The 13,246-nt window shown below is 41.7% G+C and overlaps 1 protein-coding gene across 2 annotated transcripts in view; it reads right to left on the bottom strand.

Annotated features, from left to right (window-relative positions):
- Positions 1-13,246, bottom strand: part of LOC106068426 (SLIT-ROBO Rho GTPase-activating protein 1-like) — a 163,903-nt gene that overhangs the window by 116,283 nt on the left and 34,374 nt on the right. Inside the window, exon 1 of one of the 2 annotated variants that reach the window (XM_056027733.1) lies at positions 836-1,064. The exons of the other annotated variant lie outside the window; for it this stretch is intronic. The gene's annotated coding sequence lies outside the window, so the exon portion shown is untranslated. Of the gene's footprint in view, positions 1-835; positions 1,065-13,246 lie in introns of those variants that run through there. 2 annotated transcript variants of the gene reach the window in all.

The following is a 13,246-nucleotide window of genomic DNA, read 5'->3' as shown; positions in this document are numbered from 1 at the left end:
AAGCAAAGTAATGCAAACAGATTTACGGGGGGTTCATCAAGTATTTGTGTCAGGTATAAGCAAAGTAATGCAAACAGATTTACGCCACAACAGTGTTGTATTTTCAACTCGTCTACTTAACCTTAAATGTTGTTTTAAAAACCCAGGCGGGAACAACTTTCTGCTACATGACGAAAGAAAACGTTAAAAGTAATGGGGGGGGGGAGGGAATGGAAGTTAGCACTAACCAATGACATTTTAATAAATAGCACCAGGGTGCAATTTGGCCAGTACACGGGATGCGGCCCATAACACATGTTGGAAAATTATCTGTTCCTTGTTAAGGAGTGCGTGTTTCTATGGTGACGGTGGGTAGAGGTTAGCTATGCAGCGTGAATGATGCAAGATGAGCGGAACCTGTCGTCAGCTGTCCTAGTTAGACTAGAGACGACGCCAGACTGAAAAGACGTGTGTTTTTTTTTTTGTTAGTGAGGGAGATTTATAACTCAAGTCTACTACATTTATTTCATTTGATCTCAAGTTGAATATGTCTAGTATCGTAATAAAAGTTCGTTTTAGTTTTGTTCACCAAAAGAAGTCATTCAAGTTATTACAAGTTTTATAAGTTAAGATATAAGACGCCTACAGCGGTTTTGGTGCTACAAGTCAACGACCGTCCACAACACTCCTTCTGACCGAAAAAAAAAAAAAAGAAATACAATGTCATTACCAAAATATCTGAGCACAAACAATGTAAACAAACCGCATAATCCTATTTATCGGGTTAAATAGAATAGTTGTAATACATACGTCTTGAGACCATTATTTACATATTAACATTAACTGTATCACGTACCTGGTCACTTTATAAAAAATTAATCTGATTATACAATTAAAAATAACCAGGAGGATTTTTTAAAAAGTCCCGTAACTCAAAACCAATAAAACTTGATATTTTAGAAATCTACGTGTGTCTTGAAACTCAACGAAATGTCTCACAAGAAGAAAAGATAAAAGATCCAACACAATCACGTTTTTATGTAAGATCCAACACAATCACGTTTTACATCTCAAATCACACTTAGGTTTTTTTTTAAGCAACAAGAAGAAAAAAAAAGCACCCAAGAACTCCAGTCCACGAAAAAAACCCAAAGTTCACCAGTTTATCTCTTACCACTGTTGCACCCTGGGAAAGTAAACGATTTTATTTTTATCATATCTGTAATACAGTCAGCACGTGACATCAGGTCGTCTGCTGAGTAAACAAATAAAAGAACGGTCTTCCTCTCGCCTCAGCGAGCTCGGTAGATGTCGACTTAGACACCGTGGCGGGTTCATGTTCTGGATGAAGCCGCTCAACCGTGACATTCCACGACCTCATTCTCCCTTATAATTATAAAAAAAGGAAACATGTCCTCAATTTATCTCTCCTCATGGCCCAAGACGAACTCCCGAGGTCAGAGTCTGTGCGTGTGTGTAGATAAGTGCGTCGCCACTGTATGAAGTAGGAGGATGACCAAGGCCGTTAACTCGTACAAAAAATAATGCAGACGATTGTGTCGAATTGTAGGCATACGTCATCAGCAAACGGCTTATCTGGATTAAATAATGCAGCTAAATGTCTTGCCATATTGCTTTGAAGACTCTACATACAAGCTACGCTAGTCAGATGTGGAAATACTCCGCACTTACAACTATATCTCTCAAGAATGTGAAAGTTATTTCCCTTTTTCGATATCAAACAACAAAATTAATTACCTATAACTGATTGAATACTTGGTTACTTTTTAATTGATTCAAGTTTTGTTTAAAGTTTCAACTTGATCCCTGAATGGGTGTGGCAGAAATAACGTACAATTTTTAAAGGATCGAAACCCGACATATTTAACCATATTTATTTGAATATTTGAAGGATTAATTTCCCTTGTTGGTATCAAATAATATAATTAATAAGCAGTTATTAATTGACTCATTCTTGCTTATTTTAAAATTATTTTTTATTATTATTGATTCGTGTCTTGTCTATGTCAATGAATAATTGTGCAAAGTTTCAACTTGATCCGAGAATGGGTGTGGGAGAAATAATGTGTTCGAACTTTTTACCAGACAGACAGAGTGAGTTGATAAGAGCTATATAACAAGAATGTACCTAGCTCGACATTCTAAAAATGTGTACGGTGCGCCACTACTGTATGAAGTAGCGTGACCAAGGCCATTAACTCTTACAAAACAAAAACAAAATTATATGTAGACTAATATCTCAGGCTTTAGTCAGGCGTCATTAGTAAACGTTTTAACTCTTTCTCTCCGTATTTATTTACCACATTCTGGCGGAATCAACGTTTGTATCGTCAGTTAGGAGGCAAAGAGTTAACTCATGGATATAGTGTAGCGAAATGTCTTGCCAGGTTGCATTAAAACCACTACATATGCTATAGGTGGACCTACTCAGATTTAAGTCATATTCCATTGAACTGAACCTAAAACTACTTGGCACATAATGAAAAAAAATTATGTATAAACATTAATATAAACTGAACCAAAAGACTGCACCTCTAAATACACAACGTGGATATAACAAAAAAAATAAATTGTCATTCTAAACATTTTTATAGAATCTATTAAACCACAAGGATCTAAAACATGGAGAGGATTTCAACAGATTAAAAAAATATACATAAAAGACTCGGGGGGGGGGGGGGAGGTTCCCAAGTAGGTCAGCGTGTATTAGCAATGGGGTTATTGCCACCTGAATATGAAATGTTTTTCAAAGGTAAACAAATCACCTGTACACGTGTAGTGCGTCATTTATGATGAGCACAAACGAACGGTATTAAAGATCAACGTGGTATACAGCCAATAAGAAGACAGTGTTGAAATGTACAGAAAACACATGTCACTAACAATCTACTCCGAAGAAAGGCCGGAGAATCTATAAACGTATTATCACGTATAATCATAGATTTCACATACGCCTTTTGTCTGTCCTGGCACTTAAAGTATTTCAAGTATATAGACTTTGACTCAACATAACAGTCTCTTACCATCATTTAACTGAGTTGATTGAGTTTAAAGCCGATGTACTGGTCACTTCCGAGGGTACAAGGATTCGAACTCAGCTTTGAAGCCACAAATCTACGTCACAGAGGTACACAAGGAAACACGTACAGAGAACGTTCCCGCTGGCGTAACGAAAATAAACAATCGCGCCAAAACCTGTGTTTTAATTGTGCACTCCACCTATTTATACATATTTGTTGACAGAACAAAGACTCTATATGTATGTCACTCTTGAAGCTTATAGTCGTATGAATGGTAATGGAATAGGTAACTGAGTTCTTGCATACAAACCTCGTCGCGTGTGTACATGGTTGTTCATGCTCACATTATCACACTAAACTTAATTAAAGGAAGTCGTCATTGCAATTACCAATGTATAATCGCGGACTGTACAAGGGGAGAAAAGCGAGTTTTTATTTGATATACTATAATTAGGTTTTGAAAACATTGCAACGTTTTATATTTCAAGTGCATCAGGTATTGGCCACACGCCTCGGCCGTATCGCGAACTGGCCGGGTCGAATCGTGTACTGGCCACACTTCGGGCTTTGGCCGTAACACATACACATTATATATGTATACGATCAATGGCCTTCGGATGAACGCCACAGTGTATGGCCATCCCGTGGCGAAATAATGAAAAACAAATCCGCATAAAATTCTCGATTGATGGCTATTCTTTCTATACACAAAACGTGCTAATAGACAATCAGGTTATAAAAGCGATCGGAAAACCGAACTAAGCTGAAGGCTAGCCCCGTCGGGTATGGGGAAAATCCGATGTAGAAACTTCTTAGAACTTTGAAGTTATTTTGTTTTTTTAGAAAAACTCTTAAGCACGACAAGGAAATAATTCATTATGAAAGTTTTTGGCTTTAGAAATTTCGCCAAGATCTTTGATTTTCCTTAAAAAAATATCCCGGGAAACGCCGGTTCTATCGGCTAGTTTGTTGTACAACGTGATATAAAATAAACACTTCTGTATAAAAAAAAAATTAAAAAATAAAGGGAGGCTATTACTTCCAACGAGAAAACATTTTTCCCAGATAATTTGTGGTAACCAGCCACCATATTGATCGTACATGTGAATGACCTCCCCTTCGTGCTCTATCCAACATTGCGAACACGGCACTTACCAGGAAAAGAATGCGCATAAAGTGAACTTGTACAAGCCCCAGAGTGCAGTGGTAACCAGCACTCCAAATCTTCCACAATCCCCGAGTTAGTGCGAATTGTTGTTCACATAACTTAAGACACACACGGGGGCGCCCTCCGTTAAAAGTCTCGCGGACCCCCTCCAACACCAGGTCGGGCTCACGTTTCTTTCCCCCCGTTTCTAAATGTTGTTGACACATCCGTTGGTCGTTTGGAGGCGATTTCGACAGCCGAGACTAAGTCGAGGGATAAAGTGTGAGAGGGTGTGTGTGGGTGTGGGGGGGGGAGAGAGACAATTAAGAAAGAGGGTGGGGAAAATAGGTCAAGAGATGGAGTGAGGAAGACATAAAGCACTTAGGAGTAAATTAAGAGTAATGAGGAAGTCTATTGGAAAAGGCTTGGCGGTATACCACCGGTGTGAACAAGATCAGGTCAAATTTGAAAAAAAAAAACAGTCTATAAACACAAAAACTTGAATAAATTATACAACTTATAAATAAAAGAAAACCAAAAAAAAAAAAACAAGCTCTAGTTAGATAATACAAAACTCTTGTTTCGGCTCCATAGCTCTGCATTTAGGCTCGTTTAATGACTTATAAAATCTCTGTGATATTTGAATGTAGGCCAGGACATCGCAATGTTATTTCAATTGTTTTCTGGTATTTCACACTAAGTCACACAGCCAGGTCATCCCGACAATGTCACCGTGAGCCAACAGGTTAGAATGACAATGAGCAAATCACGGAAGTGGTGCCACTGACACATACTTTAAAGAAGTGACGGCACCGCCACAAAAAAAAAAAAAAATTGACACCGTTTGAACAAAATGACAACGTGCGAATGTCAAATGACAATAGGAAAAAAGAACTCCACACTTGACGACACGTAAAAACCTAACAGCATGATATGACAAACATAATATGACACAGCATAATTTGAAACTGCACTGCACAGCGGAAATCGTAAAAAAGTAAAGAGTTCGATGTAGACAAAATGAAAGGGAGAGAGAGAGAGAGAGAGGGAGAGAGAGAGACAGGGGGAAGGGAGGGAGAGAGAGAGAGAGAGACAGGGTGAAGGGAAAGGGAGAGAGAGGGGGGAGGAGAAAGAGACCAAGAGAGAGAGAGAGGGAGAGAGAGAGAGAGAGAGAGACAGGGGGAAGGGGGAAGGGAGAGAGGGGAGGAGAAAGAGACCAAGAGAGAGAGACAGTGGGAAGGGGGAAGGGAGAGAGGGGGGAGGAGAAAGAGACCAAGAGAGAGAGAGAGAGAGAGACAGGGTGAAGGGGGAATGGAGAGAGAGGGGGGAGGAGAAAGAGACCAAGAGAGAGAGAGAGAGAGAGAGAGAGAGAGACAGGGGGAAGAGAGGGAGAGAGAGAGACAGGGGGAAGGGAGGGAGAGAGAGAGAGAGAGAGACAGGGGGAAGGGAGGGAGGGAGAGAGAGAGAGAGAGACAGGGTGAAGGGAAAGGGAGAGAGAGGGGGGAGGAGAAAGAGACCAAGAGAGAGAGAGAGGGAGAGAGAGAGAGAGAGAGACAGGGTGAAGGGAGAGAGGGGGAGGAGAAAGAGACCAAGAGAGAGAGAGAGAGAGAGAGAGGGAGAGAGAGAGAGACAGGGGGAAGGGGGAAGGGAGAGAGGGGGGAGGAGAAAGAGACCAAGAGAGAGAGAGAGAGAGAGACAGGGTGAAGGGGGAATGGAGAGAGAGGGGGGAGGAGAAAGAGACCAAGAGAGAGAGAGAGAGAGAGAGACAGGGGGAAGGGAGGGAGAGAGAGAGACAGGGGGAAGGGAGGGAGAGAGAGAGAGAGAGAGACAGGGTAAAGGGGGAAGAGAGAGAGAGAGAGACAGGGTGAAGGGGGAAGGGAGGGAGAGGGGGGGAGGAGAAAGAGGCCAAGAGAGAGAGAGAGAGAGAGAGAGACAGGGGGAAGGGAGGGAGAGAGAGAGACAGGGGGAAGGGAGGGAGAGAGAGAGACAGGGGGAAGGGAGGGAGAGAGAGAGAGAGAGAGAGACAGGGTGAAGGGGGAAGAGAGAGAGAGAGAGACAGGGTGAAGGGGGAAGGGAGAGAGAGGGGGGGAGGAGAAAGAGGCCAAGAGAGAGAGAGAGAGACAGGGGGAAGGGAGGGAGAGAGAGAGACAGGGGGAGGGGAGGGAGAGAGAGAGAGAGAGACAGGGTAAAGGGGGAAGAGAGAGAGAGAGAGACAGGGTGAAGGGGGAAGGGAGAGAGAGGGGGGGAGAGACAGACAGACAGAGACAGTATTCACATATAGCAGGGATTCTCAACCAGTGGGTCGCGACCCCCTTGGGGTTCGATTGACGATTTGCCAGGGGTCGCCTAAGACCATCGAAAATATGGATTGTTATTGTCTATTCTTCTATTGCCACATGTGTGTGTGTGGGAGGGGTCGCAACAGAGTGGGAGGGGGGTGTAAAAAGGGGTCGCCGAGCATAAAAGGTTGAGAACCGCTGACATATTGTTAATTAATTTTCAAGGGGGCAACACAGACGAAAAGGAAGAACTCAAACGAAATCATTCAAAGACATGCATATTAACACACGTTTTGCACACACTGGGAAGATCTATGTGAACACATAGCCGTCATTCAGTTCACAAGTGTTGGACACACGCGTATTAGAAGAAAAAAACACGACATTTTGACAGCAGTCATGAGAGATGACGACATTAAAAGTAGAGTTCACTAAACGTCATTTCAGTGAACAACAAACAATTCTTTTTTAAACCTACCGACGCACGTTCTCCAAATCTTTCACTATCTTATCTTAACTTATCTTATATAACACAGACGTTACTTCAAAAAAAAGAAGATAGTAGATGACTAGACCCGTCAAAACGAATAACTATAACAATTTTAATAACAATAAAATGTATCAAACAGTACGGGTTGAACGATTAGCAGAGAAACAGAGTCACTACTGGTTACTGGGCAGTATACATGTGTTTGTAACAAATGCATGATTAAACTAAAAGTCTTTCCCATTGCGAAAAACACATTAGACAACACCGTAAGTTCCATGTTATCACAATTAAAGTTAACATTGTTCAGAAATGGTTCAAACTTAATGATTATTAGGTTAAACATGCCCAACGAACAGAGTCCGTAGAATGAATTATGCAATAGAATTGATGGCATTTACTTAAGCCTATATCATTAAAAGTTTGCAAGATAATTATGGTATCTATTTGCGTGCATAATTAACAATCCAAACATGAATTTTAAGGCATTGCGTTTCATCAATTAATTAAACATGTAGGTCTACATCAGCAGGACTGGTCAGAGTTATCGTCATAATTTTATGGTGACCGAGAATTGTACTACAGTCTAGATTTTTTGGGCAACCTCGTGTTCAGGGACGGCTTCGAGTTTAGGAGGACATTAGGTTGGCATCGAGTTCGGAACGACATCATGTTAAGGGCGACATCATATTCAGTGCGAATACGTGTTTAGTGCGTAATAGTGTTTAACGCAGACTCAAATGTAATGCGAAACAGAAATGTACCGCCCCTCCCCCTTCCAGAAAAAAAAAAAAAAAGAAAAAAACCTAAACAACCCTTCCTCTGTATGTTAAAAAAAGGCTGATGATGAGGATATTAACATGAAGGTCACACATCAAACTATCTGGACTTTATAAATTGACTAATCATCAACTCGGCATTAGGATCGAATTTTCGTTTTAGATAGGGGAATTTTACAACTGCTTACGGCACCAAAAATATGTTCCCAGACAAACGAAATTATAAAACATAGACCGATGCACATGCGAACAAGCCAATGTTGCTTTAGAAACATACACCTGAGTGTCACTTCCTATGCATGTAATCTTCATCAGTTCCTTTACGGAGAAACCCGAAGAGACACGACGTCACGTGACCTAGCTGATTGCTCGAGGCGGACACGAGGCTTACACAAGACGTGCAGGTCTATTTTGTACCGCAATTCATCATAATCATCATTCCGGTTTGATGATTCACACGAGGGTCACAGATCTGGATCTTGGGGGGTAAAGTCCCCGGGGCCTCAAGGTGGCGCCTGGATGGAAACGGACGTTAGAGAAGACCGCTAGGTCCAATAATAAATCAAAACAAGTTCCCTGTTGGAGTGGAATAAGAACTTTGCTCGTTGCACTGGCGGGGATGCGAGAGAGCCCCAACAGCCTTGGCACGATCCACACACCGTTCTTCATCGGTCCATTTTATGGCGGAGATTAGCACGGCTGATATGATACGTGGAAAGAAAATGGAAGAGTTTCGTAGGTATGCTTGGTCTTCGGCCTCACCTCTAGTTCCGAGCGTCTTGGGATATGGCCAACCACTATAAAAGATGTTATATAGATATCTATATCTCCAAGACAGAACAATGGTTCAAACAGGCGGGGGAGGGAGGCTTCCGTAGGTCTAAAGTAGGACTCAACTTCTACGACAATTTTGGTGGTCGAGTTGATTGTAGATTAAGATTGTCACAATGTAAGGTTTCAGATGGTTCCGCAAGGTTGTCACTGCCGGAAGTGGTAATGGATGTAAGCACTCTGCTACCTATAAAATGCTTCCTAATGGCATGCTTCTATATATAGCCTCCGACAACCAGTTCAACTCCTGGCCTTCACGTGTGGCTCAGATATCGAGTCAGGTGGAACTGTTCTCACTAACAGGAGAAGGGGCAAAGGCGAGTAACTGGCGCCTTAACCAGTAAGCTTCGGGCAGGAGGTGCTCGTTAGCCACGGCTGGATACCCACATAGGAGAAGGAAAACTCTGAATTCAAAGCTCTGCTGTCTTGCAGCTATACCCAATCATGGGAAAGGCTTTGGGAGTCAACCCTGAGGAAAAATCAGCTACACCCTGGCAGAACCTGCGACGCCCCAAACTGTATCGGCACTGTTCCTTTGGATACATCAGTTGCGTGGGCGACATCGTTCCGACCACAGCTAATGCCCAGGCATTCATCTCATTTCCATGTGTTTTGGTCTCGAGCCTTCTTGTCTGTAAAAGATCGCAAGACTACGCCTTCAAGTCCAACACCGATGAAGATAAAGATGGCCGCCACTTGCTGGTAGAATGTTGACCTGTTCTCAAAGCGAGACTGAACAGCCAATGTAGCTAACCCGTTTGTCAGAGCGAGGCTGAACAGCCAATGTAGCTAATCTGTTCTCAAAGCGAGGCTGAGTAGCCGATGTAGCTAACCTGTTTGTCAGAGCCAGACTGAAAGGGGAACAATTCAAACAGGCAGAAACAACAAGACCATCTGACTAGTGTTTCTAATAAATATTAAGTTTCTTTAGCTACTCACACTACACCTGTCACGCCCATCCAGTACTCACAAGACTGCACGAGTCTTAGATGATAGGTTGTTGTTTTGTTTTTTTTTTGGTTTGTAGCTCACGGGTTCAAGGTTCATCCCCTCGCGAAAGCTCGGGATAGAGTTTAATTCGCTCCCGGCCAAACCAGTTTGCTGTATTCATCAGACTCTACAGCGAAACGACCAGACACAAACGTAAAGGATAATACTCTTGGGACATCGGTGCCAGAGACGCACTCGACGAAGTTCGACATCCTGGAGTGAAAGGAAAGGAAACTGTAGCACTCATACACTCACAGGGGCGAAGCTAGGAATTTTCCATTGTTTAGGGGCCCGGGGAGGGGGGGGGGGCTTGACCTCTCTGAGGGCCCCTGCATTTTGCGTAATATATAATTTTTGATGTAAAAATTAACTTTTTTTGGGGCCCCCCTTAAGTGGCGGCCCGGGGATATTTTCCAATTCTCCTCCTCCTCCCCGACCCTAGCTACGCCACTGTACATTCATACACGAGAGCTATCAGTACCGGAGACATATTAACATAACATTATAAACAAATTCGAACAATTCAATATTATCGCCAAAATAATTGTACAACACAATACAGTTTAATGCCTACAAGGTTGAAGAAGAGACACATAGTGTTGATCTAAAATCACGAGACATACTTTAAAAAGTGCGTTACATATTTCACTTACAAAGATGTTTATACATTAATTGTTTTTCACTCTGTAGTTTTATTTTAGGCGTCCATTTTGAACGGGAAAAAAAAATCAGCGTTCAAGAGAGGTAACTCGAGAAATTATTGTTTTCATCTCTGTAATTAAATGATTACTTCCCTTGTACAGCCACCAGGACATGTAGGAGTAACCGAAATCCAAATGAGTTAAATTATATATATATCTTTTTTTTTTTTAAGAATATGGTAATTCATGCAAAGTACTTTGTAATTTATAGACTGAGTTTTAAAGGTAGTGGAAATAGAACACAGAATGAGCTACTCATGAGAATCTAAAATTAAAATTTCATCCTTATGTAAATATAATAATGACTAAACTATTTTAGAAATATATTCATACTATGTAGGTAAAAATGTTTTCCACATACAGGGGTATAAAGTATATAATGTGTCTGATAATTGTGTAATACCAAATCAATAATGTTTTTTTTTTTGGGTTCATAACAACGACGCGATGTAGAGTTATCTCCCATCCTCCTCTTTTTCCCCTTAATTAATTCAGTTTGACCTATTTTTGGCTGTGTGGATCAATAGACAAAATGGCGGCGTCCGAAGCTGAAGAACACAAAGCGTAATATCATTAAGATGAATATATATATATTTTTTTAAATTCTAACATTATGTTACCTAAAGTGTAAATTGTACGAATGAGAGGAAAACACATTCTCTGCTATTCTAGCAGTGGCGTAGCTAGGGGAGGGGGTCCGAATTCGTAGGTCCCCCCGAGCCCCCACTTGAGGAGGGGCCCCTAAATGAATGTCATAATAATTTTTTTTTTTACATTAAATATTACGTCAACGCCGTGCAATCTCGTTTTTTCACGTGGAGTCAAAAAATATACTAGGACAGCATTGATGTAGATAATGTTATAGATGTCTTTGCTGCACAGAAAGCACGACGTTAAGCGATATGAATTGAGATTTGTCACTTGTGCATTATCTCGCCAATAAACAACGGTATTATTGACTTAGACAGCCTTAGCGATTATTTTTGGTTAAGTTTACTTATATACTGTACAAACTGGAATTTAGACATATATTTATTAAGTACATTATCTCATGTCATGATGTCAAATGTCAAAATGCAGGGGCACCTATAAAGGTCACCCTCTGGCCCACAAATCCCTAGCTACACCACAGTCATTTGTTTAATCCAGTTTTTGTTTGTTTGTTTGTTTTTCTTTCGTTTTATATTGCTGTGTTAGTTTTTGTTTAATTTTTCAATTTATCGTACTTTATAAAATCACATACAATTTATAAAAATAAAAAGATTCCCGAGCCAAAGCCGGGTACTTCAGCTAGTACAGTTGTTCATACATTTTCGTCTCCTGTTGCACGCGTAGGATGACCCGTACGTACACACACACACACATACAACCCTACACAGACAACAACAAATCTATCAAGCACACTCGTCTAAACGTACTATTTATGTGGTCTCCTGCCCCCCCCCACCTCGCTGCTGAGACTCAGACAACAGTGAGTGAGTACAAGAGTTCAGCGGGTGAGAGGATAAATGGTCTAGAGAGGGGGGGGGGGAGAGGAAAAGATAACATGAAAAAGTAAAAAAAAAGGGGGTGGGGTGATTGCAACGTAGGCGAGTTGAGTGAAAATTCTGAACAAGTGAGAGAGAGAGAGACAGAGAGAGAGAGACAGAGAGAGAGAGAGGCAGAGAGAGAGACAAAGAGAGAGAGAGACAGAGAGACAGAGAGAGAGACAGAGAGACAGAGAGAGAGACAGAGAGAGAGAGAGACAGAGAGAGACACAAGAGAGACACAAGAGAGAGAGAGACACACACAAGAGAGAGAGAGAGACAGAGAGAGACACAAGAGAGAGAGAGAGAGAGAGACAGAGAGAGACACAAGAGAGAGAGAGAGAGAGAACGACAGAGACTAAGACAGAGAGACACAAGAGAGAGAGAGACACACACAAGAGAGAGAGAGAGAGAGACAGAGAGAGACACAAGAGAGAGAGAGAGAGAGAGAGAGAGAACGACAGAGACTAAGGCAGAGAGACAACTAAAAAGACAGAAAGAGACAGAGAGAGAACGACAGAGACTAAGACAGAGAGACAGAGAGAGGGACAGAGAAAGACAGAGAGAGATAGAAAGAGAGACAGAAAAAGAGACAGAAAGAGAGAGAGAGAAACAGAAAGAGAGAGAGAGACAGTGCAGAGCTATGGTTACCTAACTTCACAATGCTGTGTAAAGGGGGAACAACTCCCACTTGATGCTAAACACGTACCAATATAAACACATTGAGAGGATTGCATTTACGGGCGACTATGCGACGTTAGAAATCATACAAAGAAACACAAACACAGACATGAACGCAATCACACTAACACTGAGAGTGAGACACACAAACACACACACACAAAGTGAGACACACAAACACAAAGTGAAAAAAATCACACACAGTATTTGTTCCCCATCGACCCTATTCCAAGATATCCCACAGTGCTATGAGACTTAGATAAGCGAACGTGAATGTTGTTTTTGGCGCTGGCTTTGGAGCCAAAAAAATTGTTTGATAGAGGAAGAGTTTTGTTGTTGTTGTTTTTTTGTTTTTTTTTGTAAATGGTTGTCCAATCAACATCACATCTCCATACTCCCCCCTTCCCTCACTGTTAAGTGTCGATTGATGGCAGCTTCGTACAGACAGGAATGTCACACCGACCTAGTGACCCAGAAACACACTGAGGCTAATTAAAAGTTTATTTTAAATGAAAAGGCCGCACGAGAAGGTTTTGTTTTCTCGAGGAAAAACAAAACAAAAAGATAACCACAGATTAGAATAAATGTGGGCGGGCGTGGCTCACTGGCGGATCCAGGGGGGGGCTCTAGGGGCGATCGCCCCCCCCCCCTCGGCCGACCCCCCCCCCCTTCGGGGGGGGGGGCGGACGAATTATAGTATATATTCACACAATTTGTATGGGAATTTATTACTTATGTTAATAATATATACTCATTATTTATATTTCAACCTATTTTTAGATTATTTCGCCCCCCCCCTTCTAGT

This window comes from Biomphalaria glabrata, chromosome 4 (assembly GCF_947242115.1).
Source record: "Biomphalaria glabrata chromosome 4, xgBioGlab47.1, whole genome shotgun sequence".
NCBI classification, from domain to species: Eukaryota; Metazoa; Mollusca; class Gastropoda; family Planorbidae; genus Biomphalaria; species Biomphalaria glabrata.
This window is presented reverse-complemented; position numbering and strand designations above follow the sequence as displayed.